Here is a 20172-nt window from a genome sequence, read left to right on the forward strand (position 1 = left end):
CCGGCGCGGAGCGGGACCATCTTGAAGCAGCCGACGCGGATCCATCCTCTTCTAACGACGTCCTAAGTCCGAATGAAGGTTCCTTTAAATGATGTCATCCAAGATGGCGTACCTCGAATTCTGATTGGCTGATAGGATTCTATCAGCCAATCGGAATTAAGGTAGGAAAAATCTGATTGGCTGATTAAATCAGCCAATCAGATTAAAGTTCAATCGGATTGGCTGATCCAATCAGCCAATCAGATTGAGCTCGCATTCTATTGGCTGTGCCGACCGGACCTTGCCGCTACTCTAATAAATGTATTAACCCCATTTTTCTGTTCTAAAATGCAAATAGGCTATATTTAAAGGAATACTAAACTCACAATTTTTTCTTTGTTCTCTTGCTATCTTTATTTGAAAAAGAAGGCATCTAAGCTAAGGACTCTGGACAGCATTTATCCACCAATCAGCAAGGACAACCCAGGTTGTGAACCAAAAATGGGCCAGCTTCTAAACTTACATTCTTGCTTTTCAAATAAAGATAGCAAGAGAATGAAGAAAAATTGATAATAGGAATAAATTAGAAAGTTGCTTAAAATTGCATGCTCTGTCTGAATCATGAAAGATAAAATTTGGGTTCAGTGTCCCTTTAATTAAAACAACAAATATTACCTTTCTGATTACAGTAGTGTACTATCTTTCTGTGGGTACTATGTATACAAAAAGTATTATAAAATGATATAAAACTATTGTTAGGTTAAATGTATAAGCTGTATTATGACTTGTAAATATTGCCTGGATGACATAAGATATTATTGCTTACACTTGGTTTCATCCCCCCAAACTGTCCCATTTTACAGATACAAAGAGTTTTCTACCTATATAAGTTTTTAAAATTACATTTTTCACCAATACAAAAAAGGCAAATACAACGATCTTGTTTCAAATGTACAAACTTACGCCTAGATTACGAGTTTTGAATTAAGGTAAAAAAGCAGCGTTAAGAGGTCCTAATGCTGCTTTTTTACGCCCGCTGCTATTACGAGTCTTGTAGGTTTAGGGGCACCGCACACTTCTTTGGCCTTACTGCAAAACGACTTACGTAAACTTCATAAAGTCTTTTTTCTATGGGACTTCCATAGCACTGATATTACGAGTCTATCCTGGGAGGCCAAAAAGTGAGCGGTACACCCTCTACCTCCAAGATCCCTAACGCATTTAAAAGTCAGTAGTTAAGAGTTTTATGGTACAACGCCGTAACATAAAACTCATAACTAAAGTGCTAAAAAGTACACTAACACCCATAAACTACCTATTAACCCCTAAACCAAGGCCCTCCCGCATTGCAAACACTAAAATAAAATTTTTAACCCCTAATCTCCGGACATCACCGCAACTATAATTAACCCCTAAACCGCCACACTCCCACATCGCAAACACTATTTAAATATTATTAACCCCTAATCTGCCATCCCTAACATCGCCGCCACCTACCTACATTTATTAACCCCTAATCTGCCGCTATTATACTAAATGTATTAAGCCCTAAACCTAAGTCTAACACTAACACCCCCTAACAAATATAATTACAATAAATTTTAATAAAAGACATCCGATGCTCCACGTCGGATGTCTTGAAGATGGACCCACTCCGCGTCGGATGGATGAAGATAGAAGACAGGCTTGGATGGAGACTTCTCCCGGCTTCGTTGAGGACTTCGGCCCGATTTGGATGAAGACTTCTGCCGCTTCCTTGAGGATGGATGTCCGGTCTTCAGAACAGTAAGTCGATCTTCAGGGGGGTAGTGTTAGGTTTTTTAAGGGTGTATTGGGTGGGTTTTATTTTTAGGTTAGGGTTTGGGCCTACAATAGAGCTAATTGCTCTTTTCAGGGCAATGGGGAGCTTAGGTTTTTTTAGATAGTATTTTATTTGGGGGGTTGTTTGTGTGGGTGGTGGGTTTTACTGTTGGGGGGGTTGTTTGTATTTTTTTTACAGGTTAAAGAGCTGATTTCTTTGGGGCAATGCACAGCAAAAGGCCCTTTTAAGGGCTATTGATAGTTTAGTTTAGGCTAGGGTTTTTTTTTTATTTTAGGGGGGCTTTTTTATTTTGATAGGGCTATTAGATTAGGTGTAATTAGTTTAAATATCTTGTAATATGTTTATTATTTTCTGTAATTTAGTGTTTGTTTCTTTTTTATACTTTAGCTAATTTAATTTAATTTATTTAATTGTTTTTAATTTAGTTAATTTATTTAATTGTAGGGTTAGTTTAGGTGTTAGTGTAACTTAGGTTAGGTTAGGTTTTATTTTACAGGTACTTTTGTATTTATTTTAGTTAGGTAGTTATTAAATAGTTAATAACTATTTAATAACTATTGTACCTAGTTAAAATAAATAAAAACTTGCCTGTAAAATAAAAAATAAACCCTAAAATAGCTACAATGTAACTATTAGTTATATTGTAGCTAGCTTAGGGTTTATTTACAGGTAAGTATTTAGTTTTAAATAGGAATTATTTAGGTAATAATATTAATTTTTATTAAGATTTATTGTAATTATATTTAAGTTAGGGGCTGTTAGGGTTAGGGTTAGACTTAGTTTTAGGGGTTAATACATTTAGTATAGTGGCGGCGACGTTAGGGACGACAGATTAGGGGTTAATAATATTTAACTAATGTTTACGAGGCGGGAGTGCGGCGGTTTAGGGGTTAATATGTTTATTATAGTGGCGGCGGCGTTGGGGGCGGCAGATTAGGGGTCAATAAGTGTAGTTAGGTTGCAGCGACATTGGGGGAGGGAGATTAGGGGTTAATAAATATAATGTAGGTGTCGGCGATGTTGGGGGCAGCAGTTTAGGGGTTCATAAGTATAATGTAGGTGGCGGCGGTGTCCGGAGCGGCAGATTAGGGGTTAATAATATAATGTAGGTGTCGGGGGTAGTAATAAGTGTGAGATTAGGGGTGTTTAGACTCGGGGTTCATGTTAGGGTGTTAGGTGTAAACATAAAATGTATTTCCCCATAGGAATCAATGGGGCTGCGTTATTGAGTTTTACGCTGCTTTATTGCAGGTGTTAGACTTTTTCTCCGCCGGCTCTCCGCATTGATTCCTATGGGGAAATTGTGCACAAGCACGTACAACCAGCTCACCGCTGACTTAAGCAGCGCTGGTATTGGAGTGCGGTAAGGAGCTCAATTTTGCTCAACGCTCACTTCTTGCCTTTTAACGCCGGGTTTGTAAAAACCCGTAATATCAGCACTGTAGGTAAGTGAGCGGTGAGACAAAACTGCTCGTTAGCACCGCATAGCCTCTAACGCGAAACTCGTAATCTGGCCGTTAGTATTGTAAACATTAATTACCAATCCCAGCGAACATTGTAAGCCCATAAATTTCCTGACACCTTAAAAACAAGAAGGATATAATATTATGATATACCATTATTATATTTAGATTTCATAGAATTTGAGAAAGCTGCAAGATATATAAAATAAAATATTTTGTTCAGATTTTAGTAAATATTAAAAATGGCCAGGTGACCACTGTTGTTACATTGATGACCTTACTAAATTGTCATCAAGGGTAGCCAAGTTTAAAATTGGGGCCCACATGGGCTTCTGGAGTTACAATATAAACTTATAAAGGCCTTTTTGTGCCAGTACAGAAATAAAAAAATTTCTTGGAAGGTGATCACTGTGTCAGTGATCACCTGACTTTACAGACAAAATTAATATTTTTATTTAAGAGAGAGATTTGTCTGCTATAAAATAAACTTTATTAGGGGTCTCTAGACATAAGACTTTTTTTATTCATCCCATAAAGTCATATTCTTCTGCAAAACCCTATATGTTATGTTTTTACTTTTTTGAAAAAATTTTGGAGGCATTCCAAGACCACCACCATTTGTTCCTTCAAAGGATGCGTCTTGGAGATCTGTGGCTTGTAAGGGAGCCGAGATCGAGGGGTTTGAACAACCCCCACCATCCAGCTCTCTTTACTGCCTGTGATGTCACCACGCATGTTTGTCGTGAGGTCACTGGCACTCCTGATGATATTTTCGGCAATCCCCGGTACTGCAGGCCATGATCAATAACAATAATGAGTTGTTATGCACTCATATGCATAGATTTGCATGACAACCTGTTCTCACATTGTGCATGGAGCCAGCAGTGCTTGCAACACTGTAAAACATTGTCAGAATTTTTTTTCAAATTTGTCAGAAAAAAATCTAATACTTATTTGAAGTTCAGACTAAAGACCGCTGCTCCATAACTTGTCCGCTGCCTCTGAGGCTGCGGTCTTCAATTTGCCCGATCCTATACAATTGGGCTGATTGACAACCCCTGCTAGTGAATCTGCAGGAGGCGGCATTGCACAAGCAGTTCATCAGAACTGCTTGTGCAATGATAAATGCCGACAGTGTATACTGTCGGCATTTATTGATGTGCGGCGGACATGATACGCTACATCATATCATGTCTGCCCGCACTTTAGTAAATCGACCCCTAAGTGCTATTGAATTGTCTTTTTATCATGCATTTGTTGATTATGTAAATCTACTGTATTTACTGGTCCTTTAAGGTGTATTTTATCTTTTGATATGTTGTTATATTTAATGTCTTTTTAACAAATCCACTAGAGGTTGGATTGGGCCCCCAAAGTGTGCTAGTTTATCTTGAAGATCAGTTTTTAGATAAGACTGTGTGCGAGCCAGCAGCAATCAGAGATGTTTTTATTTTTTCATATATTATTTTTGACTTTTTATTGATTATTGCAATATTATATTGAATTTTACACTGTACTGTACTTGCTTTAATGCTGCGCATACAGCTTTGTAAATCAAGCACAATATCTCTATCATCTTAACAAATGAAATATAAAAGAATCATGTTGTAAATAATAAGTCACAATTTAAAATGTGCTAACAAATAATTGTGCAAAACAACCTGGTGGTTTCAATACTAATGTTTATTTAAATATGTTTTATATATTTAAATAAACATTAGTATTGAAACCACCAGGTTGTTAGCGCTGTTACCATTTGTTATTTATTTGTTATTTGTTTTTTATAACAGCTGCTTATACCAATTTTATTCACACTAATTATATACATTCCCACACAGTATTCACATAGTATCAGTAGCGCTCTCCATTTTTTTCTTAACAATTTAAAATGTATAGAGCATTAAATAATAACTTTTGGAGATCTCTGAGAAATCAAAAAGATTCTGGCTTAAATGATTTACCCTTAAACGATTGTATTCACAGGTATATTTCTGTTGTTGGTAATGCTGTAGATCTTTATTGCCCTCTATGGGTAAATATATATACTGTATATATGTAGAAAAAAACATAGGACCTTTTAACAAATATGACAAGTTATTTTACTCAAGATAACATTAAACACTATTTTGAGTGTCTTCTACAGTACACACCACAAATAGCTATTCTCTAACTATGATTAAGGAGCCAGAGATGAAATTTTATTGGTCTCCTCTTGTATTATGACCTGTAATGTGCTTATGTAAATAAAAAACAACAACTAATATTTGCTCCATTTACATAATTCCATTTTTAATTTGATAATTCAGGCACTGAGTCCACTGTTGGAACCTGTATTTAAATGGTTTATATGATGTCATTTCAAAGGAAAATAATTTTAGCAATAGGTTTCAATGGATATATTATTAACTATTGACAATCTTCTGTGGAGAAATCAACTGTAAATGAAAGCAACGATATTCAATTTGTATATTGCAATAGATGCCTTTATGTGACAGCATTTTATGTGGATTTAATTAGGTTTAGAAATCAAAGAATCAAAAGAGGTTCTAAATAATTAATCTCTTTGGGGGAGGTCTCCATCCTGCATAGCTCCAAGCAGAGGCGACAAGACAAACTCCCTGCAGAGCTCTTTGCAGGGGGCAGGAGACTGGGGACTGAGTTAGGGAGGTTTGGGGTGGATTCACATTGTCAGGGTGTGTGCTGAGTCATGGGTGTTCTGTATAGAACAGCTGGGCTGCTACAGACAGAGCTAGGCATTCCAGGGGTGTAGCTATGTTGTTGGGGTGTGGCTAGTCAATATGAAGTCATGGATAGGTGGGAAGGGACAGTGACAGGGATGGACAATTTTTCAATTCAATGATGGTGTGCGCTTGTGAAGTTAAACAATCTTATTTTAAAATTTAAAACAAACCACAAATGTAAAGGTCTGACATATATTTTTGTTTCCTCGTAGACTGGTCCCTATTTGTCACCAGGTTCTTTAAATACCATTTAACCCTATAGACACCAAATAAAAACAAACAAGGAATATTACATTTTAATAATGATATTAGTGCAAAAGGTAGCCAGCACTGTGTATTAAAATATACATTTTGTAACATAATTAAATGCAGCAACAATATTATTAATATCCATTGCTATCATTAAATAACTAATAATAAATAAAAACGCAAATAGTAGTATTGTATATAAATATACATACAGCAATAATTGAAATGATTGTCTAAACAAGAGGAAAATGACTGTAGCTGTAATCTATCCTAATTATCCAATTCCTGGTTTAAATCGAGAGGGATCCAAGTTTTCAATTAAAAATCCAAAAAAAAATGGGTTTAACTGAAAATTGTGCAATATTAGTAATATGTATTCCATTAAAATATTTTGTTACCACTGATTTTTGTTGCATACTTCGTAATACTCTTGACATGTTCCTTTATCTTAGTATGGACCTCCCTTATAGTTTTTCCAAAATATTGTTGATAACAAAATTGACACTCCAATAAGTAAACTAATAAGTAGACTTACAGTTAGCATAAAAATCAATGACGTAAATTGCATGATCCACAGAACTTCTAAAAGTACTAGAAGTATCCAAGATTTTACAAATTTGGCAAAGGCTATTTTCTTCCTAATGGGAAAGAGTCCACAGCCACATTCATTACTTAGAGCAGTGTTTCCCAACCGCGGTCCTCAAGTACCCCCAACAGTCCTGGTTTTCATTATAGCTGAACTAGAGCAGAGGTGAAAAAAATCATCTGATGGATGAGAGCAGGTTAGTTTACTAATCAGATGATTATTTCCCCTGTGCACTAGTTCAGCTATAATGAAAACCAGGACTGTTGGGGGTACTTGAGGACCGTGGTTGGGAAACACTGACTTAGGGGAAATAAGAACCTGGCCACCAGGAGGAGACAAAGACCCACCAGCCAAAGGCATAAATACTCCTCCCACTTCCCCTATCCCCCAGTCATTCTTTGCCTTTCGTCCCAGGAGGTTGGCAGAGATGTGTTAGAAGTTTTTTTCTTTTAAAATTATTTTGCTTTTATTTATTTTTCATATGTCTCTTATGGAGGGTGATACCCTTCGACAAGGGACGGGAGTTTTAAGTAATCCTGTCAGTCTCTCGTGGAGGGCCTGGCCGAAAGTGAGAGTCCGGAGATGCAGTGGGAGCTTCCCCTGTGACACCATCCCAACTTGTATTTACAGCTCCGTTTTAGCACTTGGCGTTGCCGAACTTTGTTTCACTACATGCTGTCTTCTCTCAAGTCCATGATGGAGGCGATGCTACTATTCGTCACACTTGAAGGGCTGTGCTGTGTTCCTGTTCCATGGCGTAGATTCCGGTAAGATTGTTTCATTTTATTCCGTTAACTGTAATGTGATTATTATGACAGTTAAGTATGGACCTCGCTGAGGCACCTTCTGCTCTGATCTGGGAATCATGGGATAATTCCTAATTACGGTGGAAAAGTGAACAGGGAAGGGTGTTTTTTTTATCATGTTTCTTATGTGATTCTACCTGCTTGTGTATGTGCATAGGGGCTCTGCTGCCGAGACATATGCCTATGTGGCTCATATTGGCTTGTTCTTTCGGTTGTGGTTTACATGGCCTAGAACTATATACCTTCGGGTTATGCCTATTTTATTCAGAATTGCTTAACTTTTCTGTGGGCCTAGTTTTGCCACCCTTTAGTGGCACGCTTTTTAGGATTTCTCGGGCATCTGGTGACCAGGTGCGTTTTTACGCTTGAGTGGATTTTCTTCCCCTTCCGCATTCCTGACTGAGTGGTGATGGAGGAAAGAGTCTGCTCTGCTGAGGTCTGGTCATAGGAGGTGGTGAGTGCCCCAAGCCATTGTGGGTGTCAGGTGCCAGTCGCTTTTTTTTTCCAATCTCTGTTTATCTTGTGCAGTCTTAAGCCATGGAGGATTCCAATGCCAGGACTATTTTTTTATATCTGATTCTGAGTCGTCCTCAGATGAGGACCGTAATTTGGCCCTGTTATCGCAAGTCTGACAATCTTGTCTTTCATGCCTGGATAGTTTGCCGGGTCCCTTTGGTTTGGGGGACCCTGGGCCTTCCGAGTCATCAGCCTCTGGGGGATCTGCTCCTCAGGAGGCGCCTTCCCAATTGCATCCTTTTACTTTTGAGGTTGGCCCGGATGTTAATGTCCCCTCCGCGCAGGTTGGATTGTTTCCCCCGGAGATGGTGAGACATTTTCAATTTAATATTTTAATGGTGATGATTCGCTTGCAGGACCCTGAAGTTGCAGGTATGTGCCTGCCTGCCTATTCCGGGTGTTAAGACCGTGAACGACACTATAATATTCTATCTTCTGTGGTATCTGTGGCATTAGCTGCCATTCCCATGCTTCAGGGAAGACGCAAGAGGAAACTTAGAGATTCAGTTAGTTAAGTTTTTGATCCAGTTCCGGCTAACCAAGTTGCTCTTTCTCAGAAGTCTGAGCAGGAAGATACGTTGGTAGCCTCTGAGGTGAAATCTCAGACGCAGACAGTATAATTCCTTCTTCTGATGCTGAAGTTGTTCAGATTTAAGCTTGAACACCTACGAGTGTTATTAAAGGAGGTTTTGGCTACCCTGGACAACTCCGATATGACTGCCATTGTCAATCCTACGAAATCTATTAAATTAAATAAATACTTTGATGTTCCTTCCGCTGTGGAGGTGTTTCCTGTACCAGATTGTGCTACAGAGATTATTGCACAGGAAAGGGAGAGACCTGGGATCCCTTTTTCCTCATCTCTGGTCTTTAAAAAGATGTTTCCGATAGCTGACTCCATTAAGGAGTCATGGCAGATGGTGCCCAAAGTGGAAGGGGCGATTTCTACTATGCCTAAGAGTACTACTATTCCTATAGAGGATAGCTGCTCTTTTAAGGACCCAATGGACAAAAAGGAGGCTTTTTAGAAAAAGATGTATGTTCATCAAGGTCTCCGATGGCAACCAGCAGTGTGTATTGCCACTGTGACAAATGTGGCAGCCTATTGATTCGATGCATTGTCTGAGTCTTTTCAAGCAGAAACTCCCTTGGAGGAGATCCAAGATAGGATTAAGGCTCTTAAGTTAGCCAATTCCTTTATTACTGACGCTTCTTTACAGGTCATTAAGTTGGGAGCCAAAATATCTAGTTTTGCCGTACTAGCATGTTTTATGGTTAAAATCTTGGCCAGAGGACGTTTCATCTAAGTCCAAGCTTTTGGCAATCCCTTACAAGGGTAAGACCTTGTTTGGACCTGGTCTAGCAAAAATTATTTCAGATATCACGGATAGTCAAGGGTCTTTTCTGCCGCAAAATAAGAATAATAGACTGAAATTTCCATTCATTTCGTAACTTCAGAGGTAAGCCTTCCTCTTCCAAGCAGGAAAAGTCCAAACCTTCTTGGAAACCCAATCAGACTTCGAACAAGGGTAAGCAATCAAAGAAACCTGCAGCTGATTCCAAATCAGCATGAAGGGTTTGCCCTTGATCTGGGATTGGATCAAGTGGGGGGCAGACTTTCTCAGTTCTCTCAAGCTTGGATATGAGATGTCCCAGACCCTTGGGCTGTGGATATCATATCTCAGGGTTACAAAGAGTTCAAGAAATTTCCTCCCAGGGGCAGGTTCCACCTCTCAAGATTATCTTGCGACCAGATAAAAAGAGAGGCGTTCTTAAAATGTGTACAGGACCTTTCCGACCTGGGAGTGATAGTTCTAGTTCCAGTACAGGAACAGGGTCTAGGGTTCTATTCAAATCTGTTCGTGGTTCCCAAAAAAGAGGGAACTTTCTGACCAATTCTAGACTTGAAGTATCTAAACAAGTTTCCCAGAGTACCGTCCTTCAAGTTGGAAACTATACATTCCATTCTTCCCTTGGTCCAAGAGGGTCTGTTTATGATGACCATAGACCTGAAGGATGCATTCCTTCATGTTCCCATTCACAGGGATCATCACCTATGTCTGAGATTTGCCTTTCTGGACAAACACTTTCAGTTTGTAGCTCAGATGGAAAGTGAATCTGGTTCCAGCTACAAGGGTAGTTTTCTTAGGGACCATAATAGATTCCCTATTGATGAAAATATTTCTGACAGAGATCAGGAAAGCCAAGATTCTTTCCTCTTACCTCTATGGAGGTAATTGGTCTGATGGTTGCTTCCATGGACATCATTCCATTTGCTCGGTTCCATTTGAGAGCTCTGCAGTTATGCATGCTTAGACAATGGAATGGGGACTATGCGGATCTGTCTCAGAGGATAGATCTGAATTAGTCGACAAGAGACTCTCTCCTGTGGCGGCTGTCTCCAGAACATCTCTCTCAGGGAACTTGTTTTCGGTGACCTTCCTGGGTGATTGTGACCACGGATGCCAGCTTGATGGGCTGGGGAGTAGTCTGGAACTTGGTAAAGGCGCAGGGACTCTGGACTCAGGAGGAGTCAGCTCTCCCCATAAACATCTTGGAGTTGAGAGTGATTTTCAATGCTCTGATGGCTTGGCCTCAGTTAGCGTTAGAAAAAAAAAAGGGGTAAATAAAAAAGCCCTAGAGTTAATAGCCCCTAAGCCTCTAATTCCTACTATCTTCTTCCTAGATAGTGAATAATTTGAAAGAGATGGGGAGGTGGAAATGAGGTGCTAGAGATAGCACTAGGGGTTAAAAGTACTATGGAAAAAGTGATATCTTACTATTATATTAGTGTGTATTTAGAGAGTTAAAGGCTTGTAAATGTTGAAATCACATCAGATTAGATAATTAGCGACAGGTGTAAAACATATACAGGTCTTGTAAATGTTGAAATCACTAAAGAACTAGTGACAAGATGTAAAACATAAATAAACAACAATTTATTACAAATGTAACCCTATTAATAGAAAAGCACAAATCTTAGTGCTATAAAATGGGCATGTAAAATATACAATAAAAATTATAAAATACCTAAGTTTTGCAACACAGCCGCCCGCTGGTATTTAGAGTCAGTCAGGAAAGGGTCTAACGGTCACTTTGCAGCCGCAACTTTTCCATACCGCAGATCCCCCTACACCAATTGCGTAGCCTATCGTTTCAATGGGATCTTTCTAACGCCGGTATTTAGAGTCTTGGCTGAAGTGAGCGTTAGAAATCTACTGACAAGACACCAGCCGTAGCAAAAAGCCAGGAGTTAAGAGCTTTCTGGGCTAAAGCTCTTAACTACTGTGCTCTAAAGTACACTAACACCCATAAACTACCTATGTACCCCTAAACCGAGGCCCCCCCACATCGCCGCCACTCTAATAAAAATTTTTAACACCTAATCTGCCGACCGCACACCACCGCAACCTACGTTATCCCTATGTACCCCTAATCTGCTGCCCCTAACACCGCCGACCCCTATATTATATTTATTAACCCCTAATTTGCCACCCCCAACGTCGCCGCCACCTACCTACAATTATTAACTCCTAATCTGCCGACCGGACCTCACCGCTACTATAATAAAGTTATTAACCCCTAATCCGCCTCACTCCCGCCTCAATAACCCTATAATAAATAGTATTAACCCCTAATCTGCCCTCCCTAACATCGCTGACACCTAACTTCAAGTATTAACCCCTAATCTGCCGACTGGACCTCACCGCTTCTCTAATAAATGTATTAACCCCTAAAGCTAAGTCTAACCCTAACACTAACACCCCCTTAAGTTAAATATAATTTTTATCTAACGAAATAAATTAACTCTTATTAAATAAATTAATCCTATTTAAAGCTAAATACTTACCTGTAAAATAAACCCTAATATAGCTACAATATAAATTATAATTATATTGTAGCTATTTTAGGATTAATATTTATTTTACAGGTAACTTTGTATTTATTTTAACCAGGTACAATAGCTATTAAATAGTTAATAACTATTTAATAGCTACCTAGTTAAAATAATTACAAAATTACCTGTAAAATAAATCCTAACCTAAGTTACAATTAAACCTAACACTACACTATCAATAAATTAATTAAATAAAATACCTACAATTATCTACAATTAAACCTAACACTACACTATCAATAAATTAATTACATAAAATACCTACAAATAAATACAATTAAATAAACTAACTAAAGTACAAAAAAATAAAAAAAGAACTAAGTTACAAAAAATAAAAAAATAATTTACAAACATTAGAAAAATATTACAAAAATGTTAAGCTAATTACACCTATTCTAAGCCCCCTAATAAAATAACAAAGCCCCCTAAAATAAAAAAAATGCCCTACCCTATTCTAAAATAAAAATAGAAAAGCTCTTTTACCTTACCAGCCCTTAAAAGGGCCTTTTGCGGGGCATGCCCCAAAGAATTCTGCTCTTTTGCCTGTAAAAAAAAAACATACACTAACCCCCCCCCCCAACATTACAACCCACCACCCACATACCCCTAATCTAACCCAAACCCCCCTTAAATAAACCTAACACTAAGCCCCTGAAGATCTCCCTACCTTATCTTCACCACACCGGGTATCACCGATCAGTCCAGAAGAGGCTCCGAAATCTTCATCCAAGCCCAAGCGGGGGCTGAAGAGGTCCATCATCGGGCTGAAGTCTTGATCCAAGTGGGTGCAGAAGAGGTCCATCATCGGGCTGAAGTCTTGATCCAGATAATAAAATGTGGTAAACTGAGTGCTGTAGAGTCCTAATCCTCTCCTCCAAATGGTCCCCTAGCGGACTGGATAAAACAGATAAATAGGTAACGAAGGGAGCGCTTAAAGCTTAATAGGAAATGGGATAATACAGCATTACTTAAAATGCATAAAGCTGATATGTAAGCAGATATATAAAATAGGTGAACGCAGTCTAAAATATACATTTAAAATTTAATACAACAATCTAAAAATGTGAAAATACATTAGAAAGTAACATGGATCCATGATACATACAGGAAAATTAAAAGCAATAGAAGTCTAACTAAACAATACACAGACCTGTAAAACCAGCCTAGAAGTCTGGCAATTAGTACACAATATAGCAGCAAGTCATTAAAAAAGATAAAACTGTAAAGTGTCAATAAAAATATATAAAAATATATAGAAAGAGCAGTGGCCAACGAAAAAAGTGTAAAATACGCAAAAAGGTGTTTGGAACAATTCAAAATGTGATACAAAAAATGATCCAAAAAAGGTGGATCAGATAAGTTTAGAAAATCCAAGCTTGAAAACGAAAATGTGTGCCCACGAAGAAAGTCAAATCCTCAATTTAAAAGTAAATCCAAATGATTCCAAATGATATTCAATAAAAGAAAGTTCAATAAATGTGATAGCAAACAACTGTGGATGAAACCGTGATTTCAATAGAAAACGTGTATCCAGATAAACACAGGTGATGTTATAAAAACTAGTGTCAATAAAAAACGTTGGTAAACAAACTTGTCAGTGGAAAAATAACATTTTAACCATGTGAAGAGTTCTTTGACATGTAAATAAAAACAAACAAATAATGGTGCAATAAAGTTTTTACACTTTGTAGAAAATAGGGAATAAGCTTACCAGTATGTCTGTGTCTACGCGTTTCAGCCTATATCAAGGCCTTTCTGAAGACTATACTGTATGTGGGTCAACTGGAAGCTTATATTGGATGCCAAATGCTGTGATTGGTTATCAGTTTGGCGCCAAAATTGCAATGGAAAACTACTACCTGTCATTACTAGTGGATCATGGGTAATGGTTCACTTATTCTTTTATTTGTTTAAAAGTCATCTTAACCCTAGTGGTTTATTTACATATAAGTGATCTATTGTATTGTATTGATCTATATCTGTAATCTGTTCAGACATCATTTGCACCAAAGATTAGACGGATTTATGACTATATAAACATAAATAACCGGAAGTTACAGATGGGGAGTAATAGTTTATTAGGACACATTTATCATTAACAAGTATGTCTAAATGTACCCTATATTATAAACTCTGTCCCTCTATGCACAGCAATTGCCCGTATCTACTAAGAGCCTGATCGGAACAGCCAATAGAATGCGAGCTCAATCTGATTGGCTGATTGGATCAGCCAATCGGATTGAACTTGAATCTAATTGGCTGATTCCATCAGCCAATCAGAATTTTCCTACCTTAATTCCGATTGGCTGATAGAATCCTATAAGCCAATCGGAATTCAAGGGACGCCATCTTGGATGACGTCCCTTAAAGGAACCGTCATTCGTCGGGAAGTCGTCGACCAGGATGGATGTTCCGCATCGACGGGATGAAGATGGATCCGGAAGAAAGAAGATTGAAGATGCCGCTTGATAGAAGACTTCAGCCCGATGATCGACCTCTTCAGCGCCCGCTTGGATCAAGACTTCAGCCCGATGATGGACCTCTTCAGCGCCCGCTTGGATCAAAACTTCAGCCCGATGATGGACCTTTTCAGCGCCAGCTTGGATCAAGACTTCAGCCCGATGATGGACCTCTTCAGCGCCCGCTTGGATCAAGACTTCAGCCCGATGATGGACCTCTTCAGCGCCCGCTTGGATCAAGACTTCAGCCCGATGATGGACCTCTTCAGCGCCCGCTTGGGCTTGGATGAAGATTTCGGAGCCTCTTCTGGACTGATCGGTGATACCCGGCGTGGTGAAGATAAGGTAGGGAGATCTTCAGGGGCTTAGTGTTAGGTTTATTTAAAGGGGGTTTGGGTTAGATTAGGTGTATGTGGGTGGTGGGTTGTAATGTTGGGGGGGTATTGTATGTTTTTTTTACATGCAAAACAGCAGAATTCTTTGGGTCATGCCCCACAAAAGGCCCTTTTAAGGGCTGGTAAGGTAAAAGAGCTTTTCTATTTTTATTTTAGAATAGGGTAGGGCATTTTTTTTATTTTGGGAGGCTTTGTTATTTTATTAGGGGGCTTAGAGTAGGTGTAATTAGCTAAAAATTGTTGTAATATTTTTCTAATGTTTGTAAATTATTTTTTTATTTTTTGTAACTTAGTTCTTTTTTTATTTTTTGTACTTTAGTTAGTTTATTTAATTGTATTTATTTGTAGGTATTTTATGTAATTAATTTATTGATAGTGTAGTGTTAGGTTTAATTGTAGATAATTGTAGGTATTTTATTTAATTAATTTATTGATAGTGTAGTGTTAGGTTTAATTGTAACTTAGGTTAGGATTTATTTTACAGGTAATTGTGTAATTATTTTAACTAGGTAGCTATTAAATAGTTATTAACTATTTAATAGCTATTGTACCTGGTTAAAATAAATACAAAGTTACCTGTAAAATAAATATTAATCCTAAAATAGCTACAATATAATTATAATTTATATTGTAGCTATATTAGGGTTTATTTTACAGGTAATATTTAGCTTTAAATAGGATTAATTTATTTAATAAGAGTTAATTTATTTCGTTAGATAAAAATTATATTTAACTTAGGGGGGTGTTAGTGTTAGGGTTAGACTTAGCTTTAGGGGTTAATACATTTATTAGAGAAGCGGTGAGGTCCGGTCGGCAGATTAGGGGTTAATACTTGAAGTTAGGTGTCAGCAATGTTAGGGAGGGCAGATTAGGGGTTAATACTATTTATTATAGGGTTATTGAGGCGGGAGTGAGGCGGAGGGGTTAATAACTTTATTATAGTAGCGGTGAGGTCCGGTCGGCAGATTAGGGGTTAATAATTGTAGGTAGGTGGCGGCGACATTGGGGGCGGCAGATTAGGGGTTAATAAATATAATATAGGGGTCAGCAGTGTTAGGGGCAGCAGATTAGGGATACATAGGGATAACGTAGGTTGCGGCGGTGTACGGTCGGCAGATTAGGGGTTAAAAAAAATTATATGCAGGGGTCAGCGATAGCGGGGGCGGCAGATTAGGGGTTAATAAGTGTAAGGTTAGGGGTGTTTAGACTCGGGGTACATGTTAGGGTGTTAGGTGTAGACTTAGGAAGTGTTTCCCCATAGGAAACAATGGGGCTGCGTTATGAGCTGAACGCTGCTTTTTTGCAGGTGTTAGGTTTTTTTTCAGATCAAAAGGCACCATTGTTTCCTATGGGGGAATCGTGCATGAGCACGTTTTTGAAGCTGGCCGCGTCCGTAAGCACCGCTGGTATTTAGAGTTGCAGTGGCGGTAAATATGCTCTACGCTCCCTTTTTGGAGCCTAACGCAGCCCTTCTGTGAACTCTAAATACCAGCGGTATTTAAAAGGTGCGGGATAAAAAAGCATGTGTAGCTAACGCACCCCTTTGGCCGCAGAACTCTAAATCTAGCGGAGAGTAAGTAACATAGTAACATAGTAGATAAGGTTGAAAAAAAAGACTGAAGTCCATCGAGTTCAACCTATACAAATCTAAAATACTTACAAAAAGCTCCAGTTAAGCTTAAATAACCCCATTAAAATGTGACCCATTTAATACTAGCAATCATATCCATGAATTTTGTTAGTATACAGAAACTTATCCAGACTATTTTTAAATGTATCTATGGTATTGGCATTCACTACCTCCTTTGGTAATGAGTTCCACAATTTTATTGCTCTCACAGTGAAAAAACGTTTCCGTTGCAGGAGATTAAATCTCCTTTCCTCCAACCTTAAATTATGACCTCTTGTTAGAAACAATTTTCTTGGAATAAACAGAGCTTCTGCCATCTCTGTATATGGGCCTTGAATATATTTATATAAAGTAATCATGTCACCTCTCAAGCGCCTTTTTTCTAAAGAAAACAGACCCAGTTTGGCTAGCCTCTCCTCATAGGTTAATTTCTCCAATCCCCTTATTAGCTTTGTGGCCCTTCTCTGAACTTTTTCTAGTTCTGCAATATCTTTTTTAGCAATTGGTCCCCAGAACTGCACTCCAAACTCAAGGTGAGGTCTTACCAGGGCTTTATATAATGACAGAATTATGCTTTCCTCCCTTGAATCAATACCTCTTTTAATACATGCTAGTATCTTATTAGCCTTTGAAGCCGCTGCCCTGCATTGTGCACCCATCTTTAGCTTGTTATCTATTACTACTCCCAAATCCCTTTCCTCCTGTGTTTGGCTAAGTCTTGTCCCATTTAAAAAATACGTAGCCTGCTTATTTTTACTTCCAAAATGTAGAACCTTGCATTTTTCCGTATTAAATCTCATTTTCCATTCACTTGCCCATAGTTCTAATTTTAGCAAATCCCTTTGTAAAGACAGTTCGTCCTGCTCTGACCTTATGACCTTACTTAACTTAGTATCATCTGCAAAAATAGAGATGTCGCTATTTAATCCTTGCTCCAAGTCATTTATAAAAATATTAAAAAGAACAGGGCCCAGTACTGATCCCTGGGGGACGCCACTGATTACCTTTGTCCAATCTGAGTATGATCCATTTACTACTACTCGTTGCTCCCTATCTTTTATCCAGTTATTTATCCATGAGCTAACATTTTCAGCTATTCCCAGTCCCTTAATTTTGTGCATTAATCTCTCATGTGGCACTGTATCAAATGCCTTTGCAAAATCTAAGTATATCACATCCACTGATTCCCCTTTATCTATATTTTGACTTACTTCCTCGTAGAATCTAATCAGATTAGTTTGACATGATCTATTTCTCCTAAAGCCATGCTGATTAGAACTCATAATCTTGTTTACACGAATATGCTCATCAATATAATCCCTTATAATCCCTTCAAATATCTTCCCCACTATTGATGTCAGAATAACTGGTCTATAGCTTCCTGGATCATCCCTGCTTCCCTTTTTGAAGAGTGGCACCACATCAGCTTTACGCCAATCCTGGGGTACCATGCCTGAGGATAATGAGTCTTGAAAAATTAAGAGTAAAGGTTTGTCTATAACAGTGCTAAGTTCCCTCAACACCCTTGGGTGTATTCCATCTGGGCCTGGAGTTTTATTTACCTTAATATTTTCCAGTTTTTTCCTGATATCCTCTAAACAAAACCCAGTTAGTGGTATGGACTGGCATGTTCTATTATGTTCAAAAGTATCATTCAATGGTTCTTCTCTTGTGTATACTGAAGAAAAAAACTGGTTTAGTACCTCAGCCTTCTCCCTGTCATTATTTATCATGCTACCCTCCACACATTTTAATGTACCTATATTATCCTTCTTAGATTTTTTGCTATTTATGTACTTAAAGAACCTTTTAGGGTTAGACTTAGAATCCTTAGCAATTAATTTTTCATTTTCAATTTTGGCTAATTTGATTGCTTTTTTGCATGCTTTGTTACATTCCTTATAAATATTGTATGCTGAGTCTGTACTATTTTCTTTTAATAATTTAAATGCCCTACGTTTTTTCCTAATTTCTCTTAACACATTTTTATTTAGCCATAATGGCTTTGTTTTTTTATTTTTACTTTTATAACCATATGGTATGTGTTGATATGTATATTTATTTAACACATTTTTAAATATTATCCATTTATTCTCTGTATTTTTATTAGAAAATACATTGTCCCAATTTATATTATTTAATGATTTCCTTAAATCGTTGAATTTTGCTTTCTTGAAATTAAAAGTCTTAGTTAAGCCTTTAAAACACTGCATTTGAAAATAGATTTCAAATGTGACCATGTTATGATCACTGTTACCCAAATGTTCTTTAACTTCTATGTTTGATATTATATCTGTATTGTTTGATAGCACTAAATCCAATATAGCTTTACTCCTAGTTGGCTCCTCTATTAATTGTGACAAGAAGTTATCCCTGAGAACATTTAAAAATCTATCCCCCTTAGCTGAATTACTAGTTTCATTGGCCCAGTTTATATCAGGGTAGTTAAAATCTCCCATAATTACAGCACTGTTATTAGCAGCCTTACCTATTTGGATAAGTAGTTGAGTTTCCTCCGGGTCACTAATGTTGGGAGGCTTGTAGCATGTTCCTAGTAATATTTTTTTAGGATTTTTCCCCCCACTCTTTATTTCAACCCACAGGGTCTCTACATTGTCATTTGTATCATAAATATCTTCCCTTATTGTAGGTTTAAGGTTAGGTTTAATATACATGCAGATTCCTCCACCCCTTTTATTATTCCTGTCCCTCCTAAATAATGTATACCCCTCTAAGTTAACTGCCCAGTCATGTGAATCATCCCACCAAGTTTCAGTTATACTGATAACATCATAGTCCTCTTCTGCAACTAAGAGCGTCAGCTCCCCCATTTTACCTGTCATGCTTCTTGTATTTGTTGTCATACATTTAATTTTCATGTGCTTTCTGCTGCTACTCTGTGTGCTTTCCTCTATATTTTCTAATGTGACATTTCTTAAGTCATCCCTTCCTTGAGATATTAAGGGATTGTCATATTCACAGACTGATCTCTCTGTTCTATTTTGTTCTAACTGACCCTCCCCCCCTTTGCCTAGTTTAAAAGGTTCTCTAAACGTGCTACCATCCTTTCCCCCAACACACCTGCACCCATGTCATTCAGGTGCAATCCATCCTTACTGTACAAATTGTACCCTAGTGAAAAATCAGCCCAGTGTTCTAAAAAGTCAAACCCCTCATTTTTACACCATGTCTTTAGCCATGAATTAACAGACCTTAACTCCTTCTGCCTTACTGAATTAGCACACGGCACTGGTAATATCTCAGAAAATATTACTTTGGAGGTCCTTGCTTTAAGCTTGCTACCTAACTCCCTGAAGTCATTTTTTAGGACTCTACATCTCCCACCGATTCCTTCATTAGTACCAATATGCACCATGACTGCAGGATCAGACCCACATCCCTCTAACAATCTGTCAATACGCTCCACAATATGCCTAACACGAGCCCCTGGAAGACAGCAAACTGTTCTATGTAAAGGGTCTGGATGACAAATTACCCTATCAACCTTCCTAATAATAGAGTCTCCTACCACCAACATCTGCCTCTGGCCCTGACTTGTATGCCCCTCTTCCATGACTGAAGGACTGCCCACCATAGTATGCTCCTCTTCCACAGCTAAAGGACTGTT

Source organism: Bombina bombina, chromosome 5, assembly GCF_027579735.1.
Source record: "Bombina bombina isolate aBomBom1 chromosome 5, aBomBom1.pri, whole genome shotgun sequence".
In the NCBI taxonomy this organism is placed as follows: Eukaryota; Metazoa; Chordata; class Amphibia; order Anura; family Bombinatoridae; genus Bombina; species Bombina bombina.